The sequence below is a fragment of the Peromyscus californicus genome, unplaced genomic scaffold, assembly GCF_007827085.1.
Source record: "Peromyscus californicus insignis strain IS unplaced genomic scaffold, ASM782708v3 Scaffold_16__1_contigs__length_79575227, whole genome shotgun sequence".
Classification (NCBI taxonomy): domain Eukaryota; kingdom Metazoa; phylum Chordata; class Mammalia; order Rodentia; family Cricetidae; genus Peromyscus; species Peromyscus californicus.
In genome coordinates this window covers 3,492,223-3,512,155 of record NW_026294458.1, presented here as the reverse complement: position 1 = coordinate 3,512,155, position 19,933 = coordinate 3,492,223, and the positions used below count along the sequence as shown (strand labels likewise).

Here is a 19,933-nt window from a genome sequence, read left to right as displayed (position 1 = left end):
TTCTTTTGTTTTTAGTTTTTCCAGACAGAGTTTCTCTGTGTAGTTTTGGTGCCTGTCCTGGAACTCACTCCGTAGCCCAGGCTGGCTTTGGACTCACAGAGATCCACCTGCCTCTGCCTCCCAAGTGCTAGGATTAAAGGCGTGTGCCACCACTGCTGGGCCGTTTCTTGATGTGTGTGGACAATATGTTGTGCCACAGCATCCATGTGGAGGAACTTGTTAGTTCTCTCCTTCCTCTCTATGGGTTCATTATGGTCCACTCAGGTGGGTAGGCTTACTACACTGCCCCATTCTAACTTACTTGGCATGAAAGACCTTTCATTCTTTTGTTTGTTTGTTTTGAGACAGGATTTCTCCACTAAAGACCTTTTTCTTTTCTTCCTTTGAGACAGGGTTTCTAAGAAAGACCTTTCTTAGGGATCAGTCTCTTGGTCTCAATTCCAACTTAAGAGGTTCTGGATGCTTTTGCACCTAATTATTGCAACAATTACCAATTTTCCAGGTTTTATTGTGTGCTTCATATTCATGATTGTGTTTAATCTTCCTTTTGAGTTAGATATTATTATTCTAATTCTGTAAATGAGAAAAGAGAATGCAGAGAGATTCTTTGGCTTGCCTCTGACTACCCCACAAAGGAGAAAATAATGTGATGTAACTAATTTCTGTGAGTGAGTCCCAAACAAAGCTTAATGATGGTACTCACTCTGTGGTCTCCCTTTGTATGTGTGTTTGTTTAGCATGAGAAAAGCAGTCTTCCCAATTTGCTTTCCTTCCAGAGGAGTCCTTGGGGTCAACACCCATCCCTGCGACTGCGAACTCCTCCCTCCCAACCCGGAACTACATTTCTCTTTGTAACAGTCAGATTTCTGTCCTATGCTGTATTTTCTGTGTCTGAAGGGCAGGAATTGGCTTTGTTCAGTTTTTTTTTTTTTCTTTTTGCCTCTTGTTTTTGGAGACAAAAGCCTTATTCTGTATTCCAGGCAGACTTCAAATTCAAAGTAATTCTCCTGCCTCAGCCTCCTGACTGCTAGAATTACAGGAGTGAACCACCAGGACCTAATTTCATTCTGGTATCTCCCTTGTCTAGCCCCATTGACCTAGTTTGGAATCCCTAGGCTGTCAGATATCTAGGAGGGGAATTACAGTTTTTAAATTGTTTTCAAAAATTTGAGCTCAGGAAAAAGTTTAAGTACGTACTATTCAAGCTTATTTTACTTAAGTTCTTTTTTTTTCCCCTACACTCAAAATTAGTCTGTGATCATCTTTATTTTTGCAAATGAAGCAGTTTTGAGTTTTGATAGATTGAGAGAGTTGTAACTAAGGAGGAACAATGGATCATGGTGAGGTGACATGATGAACTTAGTCTCCCTGTGAAATCCTGCATTTTTTGTCAGATTGCCTCCATTTCTTCTTCAAGGCTCCATGGAAAAGAGGGGGGTGGGGAGAAAGTGTGTGTGTGTGTGTGTATGTGTGTGTGTATATGTGTGTGTGTGTATGTGTGTGTGTGTATGTGTGTGTGTGTGTGTGTGTGTATGTATGTGTGTGTTGTGGATGGAGAGTCAGTTCAGGTGGGAAATTCTATTTATATTTTGCTGATAACTGGCTTTGAGGGTTTAAACCTGGTTAGTTAGTTCTGGCCATTCTGGAACTCACTATGTAGATCAGGTTGGCCCGAAACTCACAGAGATCAGCCTGCCTCTGCCTCCCAAGTGCTGGGATTAAAGGGGTGCACCTGGCTTTTGTTATTAGCGTTTGCCTGGGTGTTTGTCTGTGTACTATGTACTTCCCTGGTGTCAGCGGGAGCCAGTAGAGGTTGGGTCCTCTGGTACTGGGGTTGCAGACAGTTGTTGAGCCACTCTGTGGGTTTTGGGAATTGAATCCAGCAGCCTGGGCTCTTAACCAGTGAGCCATTATGTCTTTAGCCTTTCGGATATTTCTTTTTTTTTTTTTTTTTTTTTTTTGGTTTTTCGAGACAGGGTTTCTCTGTGTAGCTTTGCGCCTTTCCTGGAACTCGCTTTGGAGACCAGGCTGGCCTCGAACTCACAGAGATCCGCCTGGCTCTGCCTCCCGAGTGCTGGGATTAAAGGCGTGCGCCACCACCGCCCGGCTCGGATATTTCTTTATGGTGATGGTTAACAGGTAGTATAAATACACCGGGAATAAAAGCACAGTTTTGTCAGACAGTAGTAGCGCATGCTTTTAATCCCAGCACTCGGGAGGCAGAGGCAGGTGGATCTCTGTAGATTTGAGGCCAGCCTGGGCTACAGAGTGAGTTCCAGGACAGCCAGGGTTACACAGAGAAATCCTGTCTCAAAAAAAAAACCCACCACCACAAAAAAGCAGTTTTATATATCTTCTTTGTATCTATACCTATGTATAAATATGACTGAGAAGTTATTTAGGAAAAAGGAATTTGAGAAAACATAATTTTTTAGGTATATTTACTTTATGTGTATGATTGTTTTGGATGCATGTCTGTCTTTACATCACTTGTATGAATGCTACTTTCAGAGGTCAGAAGAGGGTGTTGGGGCACTATGGAGGCAGAGGCAGGAGGATCTCAGTTTAAGGCCAGCCTGGTCTAAATAGTGAGTTCTAGGACAGCCAAGGCTATGTAGAGACCCTGTCTCAAAAAAAGAAGAAGGAGGTGGAGGAGGAGGAGGAGGAGGAGGAGGAGGAGGAGGAGGAGGAGGAGGAGGAGGAGAAAAAGAAGAAAAAGAAAAGAGAATATTGGTTCTCCTGAAATTAGAGTTATGGGCAATTGTGAACTGTCTTGTGGTTGCTGGGAATTGAACCTGGGTCTTGTTCAAGAACCAAGTGCTCTTAATTCTTTAGAGGGGAGTTTTGAGAAAGTTTTAAATTTTAACATTAGCAAGAAAGATTTACAATGTTAACAAAGCATTAAATACATTTTAATTTGCAAAGCAGCTAATTCAATATTGAAGGCAACACCTTGATTGTAACCATTGCTTCTGTTAAGAACAAGGAAATAGCTACAAAGCCCAAAGCAAATACTCTGTGTAGAAATTGATTGGGCTGATCATGTGTTGATGGCCTCACACTACACCCTGCGGCCCTCCCATTGAGTAGCTTCCTACAGGGACTTTTCTCATGTGGACTTTGTGGATTTACAGGCGGGGGAGGTACATTTTACTAGTTATTGTGTTATAATAGTTGAACCACGGAACTGAAATTTGTAGCTTCTTTTTAGTGCTTTGTTTGTTTGTTTTTCAAGACAGGGTTTCTCTGTGTAGCTTTGGAACCTGTCCTGGAACTCGCTCTTGTAGACCAGGCTGACCTCGAACTCACAAAGTTCTGCCTGGCTCTGCCTCCGGAGTGCTGGGATTAAAGGCATGCACCACCACTGCCCAGCTGAGAGAAGTTTTTTTTACATGATGTTATACATGATAAGCCATTATCAATGACTTGAATCCATTTTGGGAGTAGATTCTGGGGTTTTGAAATTGAGGAAAATAATTGCTTTTTGTGTGTGGTGTGTGATGGGTGATGTTTGACTTAGTGGTGTACACATGTAGAAATCAGAGAACAAGTTTTGGGAGCTAGTTCTCATCTTCCATTATGTGTAGATGTAATTCTAAACAGTCTTATTAAATAAGAAACACCGAGCTGAATGCAGAGTTAAAAGCCCAGAGATCAGAGAGCAGCAGCCAAGAGCTAAGACCACCTTCTTACCACTCACCATCAATGCTGTCCTTCCCCTGAGAAAGAGATCTACTTCCTGTGTGTTGTATTTTTATTGCCTTTCTGTTCTGCCTTCTCATTGGCTGTAAACCCAACCACATGACTTCCTTGTCATTGCCTGTCTATACAGACCTCCAGGTCTCTATGGTTGGTACTGAGATTAAAGGCGTGTGTCTCCATGCTGGCTATGTCCTTGAACACACAGAGATTCTGCCTGCCATGTGATCGGGATTAAGGATGTGTACTATACTACTACCAGATTTCCGCTTAATGGCTTGCTCTAGCTCTGATCCCCAGGCAACTTTATTAACATACAAATAAAATCACATTTCAGCACAAAAAAAAGTATCACCATAATTATGGGTTTGGGGATCAAACTTAGATCAGGCTTACATAGCAGACAGTCTGTTGAGCCGTCTTGTCAGGTCCCACACCCACCCCATTTTTTGTTTTGTTTTTGGTGATGGTGGTTGAACATGAATGCTTCAGCAGGTGTGTTACATTGTGCTATACCCCTACCTACCTGTTACATTTGCATTTTTTATCCTAAGGTTATTTATTCTAGTAAATTGAAACTAATTCAACTAATTCAGCCATCCTTAATGATACTGGTCTGTGGGTGTGAGTGTGTGCGTGCAGGATGGATACCCAGGGTGCATAGTAGGTGCGCATCCTACTATTTAACTGTATGCCCTCCCGCCCCTTCTTTGTCATTTCATTCATTCATTTATTGCTTTTTCCAGGACAGGGTTTCTCTGTATAGCCCTGGCTGTCCTGGAACTTGCTCTCTAGCCCAGGCTGGCCTCAAACTCAGATCACCTGAGCACTAGGATCAAAGGCATTTGCCACCACTGCTGGCTTATTTATTTTTGAGACTGAGTCTCAGTGTATATCTCCTGGCTGGCCTAGAACTTGCTATGTAGACCAGACTGCTCTTGAACTCAGAGAGAGTTGCTTGTTTCTGCTTCTGGAGTTCTGGGAGGATATTTGTTGGTTGTTTGAATTTGGTTTGATGTGTTTCTCAGACTGACTTTGAATTCACAGCAAGCAGTTCTGTTTCAGCCTACTATTAAGTGCTGGGATTATAGAGGCAATTCACCACTTTTTTTGTTTTTTTTAAAAGACAGAATCTCCTAGTTAGGCTAGCCTCAAACTCACTTTGTAGCTGAGGATAATCTTGAATTTATAGTCTTCCTGCCTCCACTCTGAATGCTTGAATCACAGATGTGTACCACAAGCTTAGTTTATAGTAAGCAGTGCTGGGATCAAACCCAGGGCTTCATGCATGGTAGGTAAACACTACCAATTGAGCTACGTCCCTAGTCTCCACCTCCAAGAGATTCTGCTGGGCTATGCCACTAGTTTCTCTTCTCTCTGTCTTTGGTGGACCATCTGCATGTTTCTAGGATTCCGTTTCAGTCTGTCTTTCCTGTTATATACAATTCCTGCCCAGCTATGGTCAAAGTAGTTTGTGGTTGTATGAGCTGCCCAGGTGCATGCTTAGAGATTGGGATTGAAGGAAGGAAAGCAGGGGTGAGGCTGGGACTCTGGTTTAACAAGTTTACATTCCTTAGCACGTTCCTTCAAGATCTGATTTCCAGCTTATCTGCTTCCCACTTGGCCATGAAATCCCCTAAACATAGTGTGCTGTTATCACTGGATTTACTATAATAATAATAATTATTATTATTATTTGGTTTATTTTATTTTATTTTTTTTTCAAGACAGGGTTTCTCTGTGTAGCTTTGCGCCTTTCCTGGAACTCACTTGGTAGCCCAGGCTGGCCTTGAACTCACAGAGATCCGCCTGGCTCAGCTCCCGAGTGCTGGGATTAAAGGCGTGCGCCACCACCGCCCGGCGAGGACTGCAGTCTTTATATATAGAGGCCAAAGCATAGCTTGTGGAAGTCGTTTTTCTCCTTTCACCAAGGCGTCTGAGTTAGGCTTAAGTACATGCTCTTTTATTTGCTGACCCATCTCTCCCTGCCACTCTGGATTTTTTCTTTTTAAAAAATTTACCTATTTTATATGCATGGGTGTTTTTGCATGAATGTATGTCTGTGCACCATCTGTGTAGTGCCCGCAGAAGCCAGAAGAAATGTCTGATCCCTTTAGAACTAGAGTTACAGGCAGTTGTTAAGTTACCATGTTGCTCTGGGAATTGAACTCTGGTCCCTGGAAGAGCAGCCTATGCTGTTAACTGATGAGCCATCTCTTTAGCCCCAACTCTGCATCTTTTTTGTTGTTGTTGTTGTCCCCCACACCACCTGTCCCCTCCACCCCTCTGCGGTACCAGGGCTCTCCCTCAGGGCCTTGTAATGCTATCACTGAGCCATATCACTGACCTCTAACCCCCCTTTTTTGGCGTACAAGGAATCTAACCCAGGGCCTTAAGTATGCCAGGCAAGGCACTCCACTCCAGTGTGATGTGTGTGTGTGTGTGTGTGTGTATCTTTTCTGTACCAAGTGACTTCTTGTCCTTTGAAACTCTGCATAAGGGGTACTTTCTTTGGGCCCTGGCGAGTGAGTTATGAAAAATGGTATACCTCTAGCTCTCAGAAGTTCCATCTGTTCATTGGGTATCCCATGTCTGCCAACTCAGTGACGCCCCATCCCCCAGCACTGAGGAATAGGTGGCATATGGCTTAGTCCTGTAAGAATTAAATACAATTCCAGTAGTTGAAGAGAAAGTCCTTGTGGGACTGCACATTTTTCTTGCATCCAGCCTTGGCCTGCTTAGAATACAGTCCAGTGAAGCTGCATTCCTCTTCTCCCAGAGTGGTTATGGGCAGTGTCTCTGAGACCTGCCCTAAGGAGCCCCAGAAACTTGGGTGAGCCTCCTAAGCAGGCAGCCCACTTCTGATACTGTATTGTATCCTTAATTTTAGTTAGGCCAGCCCGTAGGTGCTTTCCAGAAGCACCAAGGGACTGGTCTGCTTTTACTTTTGGGTTGGCTGTACAGCATGGGCGTTCCCTTTGCTCTTATGCTGTGAATATTGGCAGGGCCAAGTTCTCCAGCCAGCTTCTGGGAGAGACGTTACAGAAGGTGATACTGATGAACTTAATGACAGGTAGCAGGGCTGCCTCGTAGCCTTTAGGTTTCAGTCAAAGTCCTAGAAGTGCCTGAAAGGGATGGGGATGAGAGAGAGACTGAGACTCTCCTTTTTGGACTGCTGAGAGCTAGACTTGGTGGTCGAGAGCTCAAGTTCTCAATTTTGAGTCTTGGACCTGCCACATGTTAGCCAAGTGGTCCTGAGCAAGTTAACTTCCCTGCCTTAAGTTACTCGATCTGTGTGTAGGTTAAATGAGTTAAAATCAGTACTCGGCAGGGTATTAGTCATATATTAAGATATTATAGATATCATTAATTAATAAAAGTGAAACGACACTGGGCATCATGGTGCACTATAGTCTCACTGTGTAGACCAGGCTGGCCTCAAATCACAGAAATTTGCCTGCCTCTGCCTCTCAGGTACTGGAAAATAAGGTGTGTACTACCACACCCAGCTGTTCGTTTTTTATTTTTTATTTTTATTTTTATTTTTTATTTTTTGGTTTTTCGAGACAGGGTTTCTCTGTGTAGCTTTGCGCCTTTCCTGGAACTCACTTGGTAGCCCAGGCTAGCCTCGAACTCACAGAGATCCAAGTGCCTCTTCCTCCCGAGTGCTGGGATTAAAGGCATGCACCACCACCACCGCCCGGCCTGTTTGTTTTTTAAACTGAGAAAAATCCCTGAACTAAATAAAGTGTCTCAGTATCTCATCCTGTGTGTGTGCCTTTTCTCTTTGTTTTTGTGTATGTGTGCAGTGTATGCATGTGTGTTGGTGGTGTGAACATCCAGGTGCGTGTGTTTAGAGGTGAGAGAGACCAGCTGTGCTGCTTTGTCACGCTACAACTTACCCCTTGAGACAAGGTATCCCACTGAACTGAAGCTTGCTGTTTTCGAATGCTAGTCTACATAGAGAGTTCTAGGCCAGCCCAGACTACACAGTGACACCCCCTTTCCCCCAAAAAAAAGATTCTCCCACACACAGTCTCTTTGGAAAAAATAAAAAGGGGCTGGAGCATGGCTCAGTGGTTAAGAGCACTGGCTGCTCTTGGCAGAGTCCCAGCACTGCATGGTGGTTCACAACCATCAGTCATTCCACCTCTAGTGGATCCACCATGGGATGCACAGACATACGTGAAGGCAGAGAAATAGGACATAGAAAATGTAACAAAATATTTAAAAAATTATTTCTTAGGTTTATTTATGTGTATGAGTATTTTGCCTGCTTGTCTGGTGCCTGAGGAGGTTAGAAGAGGTTGTCAGATCCCCTGGAGCTGGAGTTACTGATGGTTTTAAGTCATCATGTTGGTGCTGGAAGCTGAACCCTGGTCCTCTACAAGAGCAACAAGTGCTCTTAACCACTGAACCAACTGCCTGGACCCCACACAGTCTCTTTTAGGGTTCTAGAACTCTGAGGGCCTTGGAGAGCAGGTGCTGACGGCCTTAATTTAAAGCTGAGGAGGCGGATGTGAGCTTTGGAGCCAGCTCCACCGTCCGCTGCCCTGCTCTCAGCACTGTGCGCCTGTTGTGTAGGTAGCTACTCTTGGGTTTAGAGGACAGGGTGGTATGGATTCATTCTGTTTGTTTTTAAACAGTTTTGGGATAACCCCCTGCGTTCTAGACAAGATTCTGAGCTACTCACTAATTCTTGTGCTAATTTTGACAGCTCTAAGTCTGTATTGATTATTGTCTTCTGTCCTTCATTATCTTGGCCAGATTTTGCTTCTACCTTAGAATACTTCACCAGCAGTTTTGATAGCTGTTAGCCCAGCAGGCACATACTTAACCAGAACAGACACTAATGTTGAAGCTAGTGCTTATTGGTAGGATTTGTATATTTCTGCAAGGGGACACTGCCTGATCTTGTCACTGGTTGGGGAAGAAAGTATAACTCAGGGGCTGGAGAGATGGCTCAGTGATTAAGAGCACTGGCTGCTCTTCCAGAAGAGCTGAGTTCAATTCCCCTTACGCACATGATGGCTCACCACCATCTGTAATGAGATCTGGCGCCCTCTTCTGACCTGCAGGCATACATGCAGACAGAACCCTGTATGCATAATAAATAAATAAACTTAAAAAAAAAAAAAGAAAGTAAGCCGGGCGGTGGTGGCACACGCCTTTAATCCCAGCACTCGGGAGGCAGAGGCAGGCGGATCTCTGTGAGTTCCAGGCCAGCCTGGGCTACCAAGTGAGTTCCAGGAAAGGCGCAAAGCTACACAGAGAAACCCTGTCTCGAAAAACCAAAAAAAAAAAAAAAAAAAAAAAGAAAGTATAACTCAGAAGGCTAATAGACCCTGAGCCTTTTCTAAGGTGGTAACTGGCTACTTTACATCAGCATCCCTTGCTATGAAAAGTCAACCTGAGCTTACAGAAGGAAGCCCCCTCCAGCACTCTACCACAGGCCTACTTTTTCAGCCCTCATCATGTGTCTTGACATAGGCAGTTCCTGGTCTTTTTGTTCTGTGTCTCTAGGTGTGTGGTGGGCAGACTTAAGGCTGTTGTCCCAGTCCTTGAGCTCTCAGTTTAGTAGGAGTGTGTAATGTAGGTCAAAATACTAGGCACACCCTTGTTCAGATGAAGACAAACACATTCCAGGAGCCAGGCCTATGAGAAGCTGCCTGCCTGTGGAGTTAGGGCCCTGACTGGGCTTGCCAGAGATGTGTAGGCAGCCTTTTCCTTTAAGCGTGAGTTGTAGGTGTCTTCAAGTATATTTTCTTAGATTGACTTGAGGCCTCACAGTATGCTGAGATAGAGTAGCAGGGACCTAAACTTGGATGTTGATTTCTGCTTTTAACTCATTTGTCTTGTTACTTTGAGACTTGGTGGGTATCCTCATAAAGAGGATAATTAAATGACTTCACAGAATTGAGATAATAGTCGTGTTATGTTAGTTGTAATAATAACTAAGTGTAAGCATGTAACTGATCCATGAGTGGGCATGAGTCATTCCCTCCCTCATTTGCTGAGAATTAATTGAAATGAGATTTACATTCAAGCATTCAGAAGGATCATGTTTAAATTTGCAGGATATGTAATTATATTAAAATCATAATTTCATTGTCAAGCAGTTTCATCGTACACGCTTAGAAAGTTTCCACTAATGCTAAAATTAGAAATGTTAACTTTAATATTTATTTGTTGTGAGACAGAGTCAGTCTCACTGTGTAGTCTTGTCTATCGTGGAAATCACTGTTTGGCCAGACTAATCTGAAACTCAGAGAGATCAGCCTGCCCCTGCTGGGATTAAAGATGTGTGCCACCACACCAAATTTTTATTTATTTTTAAAAGTATTTCACTTTTAATTTAAATTGTATTCCTGTGTGTCGGTATGTGCATGTGAATACACAGTGCTCTCTGAGGTCAGAAAGGGGCACTGGATGCCCTGAAGCTGGAGTTGCAGAGTTGTGAGCTGCCTATCATGGGTGCTGGGAATTGAAACTTGGGTCCTTTGTCAAGAGCAGTATGTGCTTTTAGCTGTTAAGCCATCTTTCCAGCCCACTTTTTTTTTTTTTTTTTTTTGGTTTTTCGAGACAGGGTTTCTCTGTGTAGCTTTGCGCCTTTCCTGGGACTCACTTGGTAGTCCAGGCTAGTCTCGAACTCACAGAGATCCGCCTGGCTCTGCCTCCCGAGTGCTGGGATTAAAGGCGTGCGCCACCACCCGCCCGGCCCACTTTTATTTTTTGAGAAAGGGTTTCAGTATGTAGCCTTGGTTGGCCTGGAACTCAGAGATTTGCAGGCATATGCCACCACTCCTGGCAAAGTTAGGCATTTATGGAGTCACACAAATCATAGAGCTGCGGTTTTATATTGTAATGCCCTACCAGTTGTGTATGTGGTGTTTGAACTCTTCTTACATATCCAACTCCAATCTGCTAGGTTTTGTTTTAGCCAGATAAGAAGAGCTTAGCCAGGCGGTGGTGGCGCACGCCTTTAATCCCAGCACTCGGGAGGCAGAGCCAGGCGGATCTTTGTGAGTTTGAGGCCAGCCTAGTCTACAAGAGTGAGTTCCAGCACAGGCACCAAAGCTACACAGAGAAACCCTATCCCCCGCCCCCCCCCCAAAAAAAAAGAGGAGCTTAAAAAAAAAAACCAAGCCGGGCGGTGGTGGCGCACGCCTTTAATCCCAGCACTCGGGAGGCAGAGCCAGGTGGATCTCTGTGAGTTCGAGGCCAGCCTGGGCTACCAAGTGAGTTCCAGGAAAAGGCGCAAAGCTACACAGAGAAACCCTGTCTCGAAAAACCAAAAAAAAAAAAAAATGTTATCTTTGGCCAGGTGGTGGTGACGCACACCTTTAATCCCAGCACCTGGGAGGCAGAGGCAGCTAAATCTCTGTGAGTTCAAGGGTAGCCTGGTCTATAAAGCGAGTTCCAGGACAGCCAGAACTGTTACATAGAAAAACCCCTGTCTCAAAAAAAAAAAAAAAAAAAATCTTTACCAAGTGGTGGTGGAAAACACCTTTAATCTTAACACTTGGGAGGCAGAGGCAGGTGGATCTCTGAGTTCAAGACCAGCCTGGTCTATAGAGTAGGTTCCAGGGCAGCCAGGGCTACACAGAGAAACCCTAAAACAAACAAACAAACAAACAAAAAGCGTGCACCACTACACCCAACTTATTTTTTCTAATTATTGTGTGTGCACGTATTTACTACTCTGTGTGTGTGTGTGTGTGTGTGTGTGTGTGTGTGTGTCTGTGTCTGTGTCTGTCTCTGTGTCTCAAAGGACAACTTTGGGGAGTTGTTTCTTCCTTCTGTCTTTGGATTCCTGGTATCGAACTCAGGTCATTAGGTTTGGGTGGCAAGTGCCTTTACCAATGAGCCATCTTGCTCTGTCCGTTTCTAATGGAAGTGTTAACTAGCCTAGCCCAGTGCTTTATATAGCTGTGATGACTGTGGAAGGGTTATCCTGGCCTTGGTCCAGCCCTGCAGCTGCTCTGTGAGAATTCTGTGACTTGGGCTTCTCTGAGCCTTTGCTTTACCTCCACAGAATGGGCCATTTGTGCCTGCTTTGCTCTCATTCTGGTTTTTAAAGCTCTGATCACTGCCAGGTGTGTGGTGCATGCCTTTAGGAGGCGGATCACTGTTAGTTTGAGGCCAGCCTGGTCAACAGGGGTTGTTCCAGGACAGCCAGGGCTGTTACACAGAGAAACCCTGCCACAAACAAACAAACAACAAACCACCAAAGCCCCGATCCTAGCTCCTGTGCTGTGTATTGTAAACAGTGTGGAGTGTTGTCATGATTGCCCATCCCTACCCATCTGCCTTTTCCTTGACAGGTAGTTCTGATTGTTGCTGGAATTTTGGATGATACTCGGAATTGATGATGCCTTTGATAAATGTGGTAGTGACAGGCTTTTAGCAAGAACCATGCTTTGTGTTTTAGTTCATTTCAGAAAGTTTTGTTTTAATAACCATAAACACCCTCAGTTTTCCTGTGATGCATTATGGACAGTAGAAAATCTATACTGTTGAATTTTATATTAAGAATCAGGATACAGGGCTGGAGAAATGGCTCAGAGGTTAAGAGCCCTGACTGTTCTTCCAAAGGTCCTGAGTTCAATTCCCAGCAACCACATGGTGGCTGAAAACCATCTGTAATGAGATCTGGTTCCCTCTTTGGGCCTGCAGGGATACACACAAACAGAGCACTATATACATAATAAATAAATAAGTCTTTAAAAAAAAAAAAGAATCAGGATACAGTTAAGGAAAGGGATGAAGTTAGTATACATGCTAAGTATATAAAAGCTTCCTGTAAATAATGATAAAGCCCCAAGTAATGGGTTTCATTTTTTTGTTTTTGGTAAGACAGCAGAATCTTCAGGTGAGGGTAACACCTGGGGGTAGGGTGTTCAAGCCTGGACCTGTCTGACTCTATAGGCATTGCTTCTTCCTATGAACACTGACAGTGTAGCAGCCAAATCAAAACATCACTTGTAAGTATGATTTAAAAAAAAAAAAATTGATGCTGGAGCAGTTGAGAGTGCTCACTGCCCTTGCAGAAATCCTGGGTTTGGGCTGGAGAGATGCTCAGTGGTTAAGAACTATTGCTGCTAGCTAGTCAGGTTAAGAGGACCTGACTTTGATTTCCAGCAGTTGCATAAGATGGCTTACAACTAACTGCCTGTGTGAGTTCCAGGTCCAGGGAAGTATACTTCTGACCTTCATGGACTCTGCACTCACCTGCACACCCCTCCCCAGACTAAAAAAATAAACACTGAAGAAAATGGGTGGGAACTGCATATTCTCATTTTATTGTGTGTAACACTCCTCAGAATAGCAGGACATGCTACTGCCACAGAACGAGTTGGTGCTGAAAATTTGTGTACAGGACCTGGAGAGATGGTTCAGCACATGAGAGCCCTGGCTGATTTTCCAGGACCTGAGTTAGTTTCCAAGCACCCACATGGTGACTCATAACTGTCTGTAACTCCAGTTCCAGGACATCCAGTATTTTCTTCAGGCCTTTCTGGGCATCAGGATGAACATGGCATATAAACATACATACAGGCAAAACACACATAAAAGAAAAAAAATGAAAAATCTTCAGAGTATGTTGTGGAATATTTAACTATGTAAAGATGCGCTGCATTTGTTTATGCTGCATTTGTTTAACTATTTAAAGATATGGGATCTCTGTGAGTTCGAGGCCAGCCTGGGCTACCAAGTGAGTCCCAGGAAAGGCGCAAAGCTACACAGAGAAACCCTGTCTCGGAAAAAAAAGAAAAAAAAAAAAACTATTTAAAGATAGGTTTCATTTGTCTCACCTTGCCTGCTAAGGTACCTGTTTGGTCTAATAAAAGGCTCAATGGTCAGCCGGGCGGTGGTGGCGCACGCCTTTAATCCCAGCACTCGGGAGGCAGAGCCAGGCGGATATCTGTGAGTTCGAGGCCAGCCTGGTCTACAGCGCAAGATCCAGGAAAGGCGCAAAGCTACACAGAGAAACCCTGTCTCGAAAAACCGGGGAAAAAAAAAAAAAAAAAAAAAAAAAAAAAGGCTCAATGGTCAATAGTTAGGCAGAGGAGGGATAGGCAGGGCTGACGGGCAGAGGGAAGAAGTAGAAAGAGAGAGACGAGAGAACAAGGGAGAAAGAAGGGGATCAGCCCAGAGCCAGGCAGCTAGCCATCCAGGGAAGAAACAGGAAAAGTAGGACATACAGAAGGAAGGAAAGGTAAAAAGCCCCAAGGCAAAATGTAGATGAAGAGAAACAGGTTAATTTAAGTTATAAAAGCTAGTGGACAAGCATAAGGTCATGTGATCTTCACATGCATGCACACCAGTAAGTCAATAAATGTAATTGTATCTATGACTGTATTTTAAAAAGTCTTTAGTATAGGGCTGGGCATGTGGCTTGGTTGGTTGAGTATGTTTCTATCATGCACATAACACTGGGTTTGACCCCAGCACCACATAAGACTGGGTGTGCTGGTACACATCTGTAGTCACACATAGGTTAAGGCAGGAGGACCAGAAGTTCAAGGTCATCTTCAGTCAGCCTAGGCTCCATGGGATCCTGTCTCACACACACAAAGACAATCTTAACAAACTCCCCCACTTCCCACCCAGGGGTCCTCTGTGTAGCCCTGGCTGTCCTGGAACTAGCTCTGTAGGCTAGACTGGCCTTGAACTCAGAGATCTACCTGCCTTTGCCTTGGGAGTTCTGGGACTATAGGTGGACACCACCATGCCTAGCATAATACTAGGTGGTTTTTAATATTTTGATTTTTATTGCGTATGTTTGGATGCTTGTGTTGATTTTTGTATGTTTATATGTTTGGATGTGGGTGCCGTGGCCTGTCAGAGGACAGCTTTCAGTGGTTGGTTTTCTCCTTTCATCATGGGCTCCAGGAGTTGAACTCAGGTCACCAGGCTTGAGCAGCAAGTGCTTGCACCTGCTGAGCTGTTGTGCTGGCCTCACACTTACCTACTCCTTCCCTTCCCAGGGTTCCTGTGTATCCGAGGTATTCCTGTGTGTCTTAGCATCTTCATTCTCCTGTAGCTTCCTGAGTGCTGGCAGTAGTATTTACTAAATTTAAAAAAATTCAGAAAAATGTCTGAGTTTCTGATCTCAGACTTGGAGTCAAAGGAATTTTTTTTTAATTGCTTCCATTGTCTAGCTCAGTAAGTCAGTAGCACAGAACCCTAGTGCTACTTGGAGTTCTCTTAGGAATAGAACTGATAGAATGAACTAATATATTTATATACCAGTAAGGGACTTACTAGAGTGGCTTACAGGCTGTGGTTGGAGTAGTCCAATAACAGCTGTCTCCTGACGGGAAGGCCAAGATCTTGTAGTTGTTCAGTCCAGGAGAGTGGATGTTTCAGCAGTTCCAGTCTGGTGCTGGTGTCCCAGGGAGGTCCTAGAGAGCACCAGTTTTCAGTCCCTGTTGGAATCCCGAAGAAGTAGGTTCAAACAACAGCTAAGGAATGGGTCGGGGTAGATGAACTTGCCAGTGAGAAATAAGGTCAAGCAGACAGAAAATAGTTTCCTTCTTCCATGTCCTTTTATGTGGGCTGCCACCAGAAGGTATGGCCCAGATTTAGGGTGGGTCTTCTGGCCTCGAATGACCTGGTTTTATGGTGGGTCTCCCACCTCAAATGATCTAATGAAGAAAAATCCCTCACAGGTGTGCCCAGCTGCTTGGGTTTTAGTAAGTTACAGATGTAGTCAAATTTGACAACCAAGATTAGCCATCAGAGAAAAATTTGCCTTATTTTGGGCTTAATTTTGGATTTCTTAGAGAGGATCTTGGTTACATATTACTCAAAAATTTCTGGCTCTTTAGGGTTTCTTAGACCTGGCCTTGCACGTGCATAATACTGGGGGGATTTTGAACAGTGTGTCTGTTTGCTTTTTCTGTCTCTTACCTCTGCCTCTTTTTCTGTGTATGGCCTGGCTAGCCTTGACCTCATGATCACAATCCTCCTGCTTCTACCTCCTGAGTGTTGGAATAGTGGGAATGCACTACCAAGCCCAACTTACACTTAAACTACCATAACCAACCTTCCATGATAGGTAGAACTTGTTTTTCATACCCCTATCAAAACAACAACAAAACTTGGTGGGGTCTTTTTTTGGAGGGGGGGAGTAGGGGAGACTATCTGAGTTGATTGGTGAGTTCTGTCTCAAAAACAAAAAAATGTCAGGCTGGCTGTGCAGGGTAGTCTGTTATTTTCCCTAATCCTATAAAGATTTGGGGAAATTGGTTCCTGTAAGGACCCAGATCCAGCACTCCGATTCTGGACTGTACTTGGCCTTGCTGTTGACATGTGGGCATCCAATTTTTTTTTTCTGGGCTGAATTTGAGAAATGGGTATTTCCCTTTAAGAAGTGGACTGAAAGCCGGGCGGTGGTGGCGCACGCCTTTAATCCCAGCACTCGGGAGGCAGAGCCAGGCGGATCTCTGTGAGTTCGAGGCCAGTCTGGGCTACCAAGTGAGTTCCAGGAGAGGCGCAAAGCTACACAGAGAAACCCTGTCTCGAAAAACCAAAAAAAAAAAAAAGAAGTGGACTGAAGGGGCTGTCTTAGTCACTGTCCTATTGCTGTGATCAAACACCATGACCAGGGCAACTTATAAAGGAAGCATTTCATCTATCTTATCCATTCATCTGTCCACCTACCCACCCACCCACCCACCCACCCACCCATCCATCTATCTATCTATGGTTTTGGGTTTTTTTTTTTTTGTTGTTTTGTTTTGTTTTTTTTTTTTTTTGGCTTTTTGAGACAGGGTTTCTCTGTAGCCTTGGCTGTCCTGGAATTCACTGTGTAGACCAGGCTGGCCTTGAACTCAGAGATCTACTTGCCTCTGCCTCCCGAGTGCTGGGAGAGCTCCACCACCACCCTGCTAAAGGAAGCATTTAATTGGAGACTTTCATACAGTTTCAAAGGACTAGTCTATTATCATGGTGGGGAGTATGGCATCAGGCAGGCAGGCAGGCATGGTGCTGGAGAAGTAGTTGAGAGCTCACATCTGATCTTCAAGTTGCAAGCAAAGAGAGAGTGAAACTGGGCCTGGTGTGGGCTTTCGAAACCTCAGCAACCCCCCACCCCCCAGTGACATACTTTGTCCAACAAGGTGACAAATCCTAATTCCTAATCCTTCCCAAACAGTATCAGTAATTGGGACTAAGCATTCAAACATATGAGCCTATGGGGGTCATTCTCATTCAAACCACCACAGGCTATAATTTAGTATTTGAGTGCTTGTCTGCCCAGCACATTTAAGGCCCCGGTATATTTCTCTCTCTCTCTCTCTCTCTCTCTCTCTCTCTCTCTCTCTCTCTCTCTCTCTCTCTCTCTGTGTGTGTGTGTGTGTGTGTGTGTGTGTGTGTGTGTGTGTTAGGAATATAGTGTAGACCACTATACTTGTTGAGGCCCTGGGTTTGATATCTAGCACCACCTAAAACAAAATAAAACAAAAACCCCACAGAAACTGAGCGGTACCCTGTATTTTTTTTCAGGTTCCTTTCAAAGCTGTGAGCAGCTGGATTCAAAGAGGGACCTCACTTGGGCTTTTCCCTGTGTGCTGCTTGCCCTCTCGCAGAAGGGACTGAGGAGTTGGCTGGTTCTGCTTTCTCCCGGCTCATCTTTTGGTTGTCAGCATTGCACCATCAGCCCTAAGCAGCTGACCCCAGGTTGCTTTTGGCATTGAGCAGAACTGAAATAAATCTTTTGGGGAAGTGTGTTCTGTAAGCTCGTGTCATTCTTGGTTAGTTCTTTCAGACCTTATTCTCAAAGAGCTGGGCTGCTGCTGTTTTGTTTTTAAATTACACTTATTATAATTTGTGTGCGCTTGTGTGTGCTCATGTCACATGTGGATGTGGATGTTAGAAGACGGTTAACAGGAGTCTCTTCTTTGGAGATGGAATTCAGGCTGCCAGACTTCTGTGGTAAGCACCTTTAGCCTCTGAACGTTCTCATCAGCTTTTCTTAGTCAGCTCCTTTCCTTCCTTCTTAGTAGTAAAGCCTTTGGACTTCAACTTCTGAATTTACATGGGGTTCTTGAAATTCTTTCCTAGGTCATTATTAGGACCATTTTCAGTTGTAGGAGCACAGTTGTATTTTTAGATATGTCATCTTGAGGATTCATGTAGTTTTCTCTCAGCTTTTTAGATAGAACCTCTAAATGAGCAGTGTGGCTCTTCAGTTTGCCTTCCTCAGTGAAGGAGGAGGCAGCTCTTGTGCTCAGAACCATTTTGGGCAATGCAGGAATTGGGGCATGCTGGCCACCCTTAGTGCCAGTTGTTCTCAGCGAGGGCTGCAAAGAATGTTAATCTCAGTAGGATGGAGCCACAATGTCTGGCATCTGTTTTATGCTCAGGCTCAGAATGCTGAGGTGCATGATTCTGTTCTGGATCCCGTTGAGAAACACTCTTCTGTAGGGTACCCAGCATCCCCAGAAGATGTCAGGGCTTGTCTGTCTTGACTCTCACTTCTTAGAATCAGTTCTTTGTTGGTTAGACCTGTGCAAAGAGAAGTTGCCTTTCCTTCTTGGGTACGTTAACCTGACAGCAAAGAGTTTATCTGATCACTTTGCTTTGGACTTCCTGAACCTCCAGCTCAGTACTCATTAGTGGTGTCCTTCCTTCTGTGGCCAGAAGGCTTGGGGCTTTTATCTTTGTTCAAGTATCTGCTTGATATCTTTTGTTTGTTTGTTTGTTTTTTGTTTTTTGAGGCAGGGTTTCTCTATGTACCTTTTCGCCTTTCCTGAAACTCACTTTGTATCCCAGGCTGGCCTCAAACTCACAGAGATCTGCCCGCCTCTGCCTCCCAAGTGCTGGGATTAAAGGCGTGTGCCACCACTGTCCCGGCTGCTTGATGTCTTGACACTGAAGCACTTCATATCCTAGCACCTAGGCACATAGTTTCATAGGTTTTCTTTTTCTTTCTTCTTTTTTTTTTTTTGGTATAGTGTACTCCAGGCTGTTCTTGAAACTCCCTATGTGCACCAGGATGGTCTTGAATTTACTCTTTAAAAAATTAATTGATTAATTTTATGTGTATGTGTGTTTGATCTGTGTGTCTGTGCACCCCATGGGCCAGGAGAGGGTATTGGATGACCTGGGATTGCAGTTAGAGGTGATTGTGATCTACCCTGGGTATAGGACTTGAACCTCAGGGCTTTGTAGGTGCTAGGCAAGCATTATGTGAACTGCGTGTACCACATCTCCAGAGAACTGTGTGCCTTCTGTTCCTTAGTAGTTTTGTAGTATTGGGATTGAGTGATGCAGGATCTTGTGCTGCCAGTCGGCACACTTGCCCTGCTGCTGAGCTTCTACAACCCAGCCTGCAGTCCTTAGACAAGGTTGGGTTTTCCTGCCCTGTTAAAACGACATCCAGCTTGCCCCACCTTTGTAATTCCCATGAAATTTGCCTTACGTCTATCAACCTTACTTCATATTGTTAGCATAGAGCGCCAGAGCTACAAAGTATGTTTGTACACACAGGCCTTTTTTTTTTCTTTCCTCGAGACAGGGTTTCTCTGTGTAGCTTTGCGCCTTTCCTGGAACTCACTTGGTAGCCCAGGCTAGCCTCGAACTCACAGAGATCCAAGTGCCTCTGCCTCTCGAGTGCTGGGATTAAAGGCCTGTGCCACCACCGCCCGGCCTACACAGGCTATTTTAAAATTCCATTTCTTTTTTTTTTTTCTTAGCGTTCACTGACTTTATTGGTTCAACAATAAACCGCGAAGGAAAACATTAACTATCACTCCCAGGGCGTCATCCACAGACGCGAAAACGATCCTTCCTAAAATTCCATTTCTTTTATGAACATTCAATATTTCCTTCCTCCCTCCCCTCCCCTCCCTCCCTCCCTCCCTCTCTCCCCCTTCCCTCTCCCGCCCTCCTTCCTTCCTTTCCTTTTCCTTTTTCCTTTCCTTTCCTTTCCTTTCCTTTTCCTTTTCCTTTTTCCTTTCCTTTCCTTTTCCTTTTCCTTTTCCTTTTTCCTTTCCTTTCCTTTTCCTTTTCCTTTTCCTTTTTCCTTTCCTTTCCTTTCCTTTCCTTTCCTTTCCTTTCCTTTCCTTCTTTCTTGTTTTGTTTTTTGGTTTTTCGAGACAATTTCTCTGTGTAGCTCTGGCTGTCCTGGAACTCACTCTGTAGACCAGGCTGGCCTTGAACTCAAGAGATCCACCTGCCTCTGCCTCCCGAGTATTTTTTTTCTTTTTTTTTTTTTTTGGTTTTT

The 19,933-nt window shown here is 44.3% G+C and overlaps 1 protein-coding gene across 5 annotated transcripts in view; it reads left to right on the top strand.

The window, feature by feature from the left end:
• Ube2l3 (ubiquitin conjugating enzyme E2 L3) overlaps positions 1 to 19,933 on the top strand; it is a 54,797-nt gene that overhangs the window by 1,798 nt on the left and 33,066 nt on the right. Inside the window, exon 1 of one of the 5 annotated variants that reach the window (XM_052740015.1) lies at positions 17,218 to 17,385. The exons of 3 other annotated variants lie outside the window; for them this stretch is intronic. The gene's annotated coding sequence lies outside the window, so the exon portion shown is untranslated. Of the gene's footprint in view, positions 1 to 17,217; positions 17,386 to 17,444; positions 17,460 to 19,933 lie in introns of those variants that run through there. One more of the 5 variants, XM_052740014.1, reaches the window with a different exon arrangement.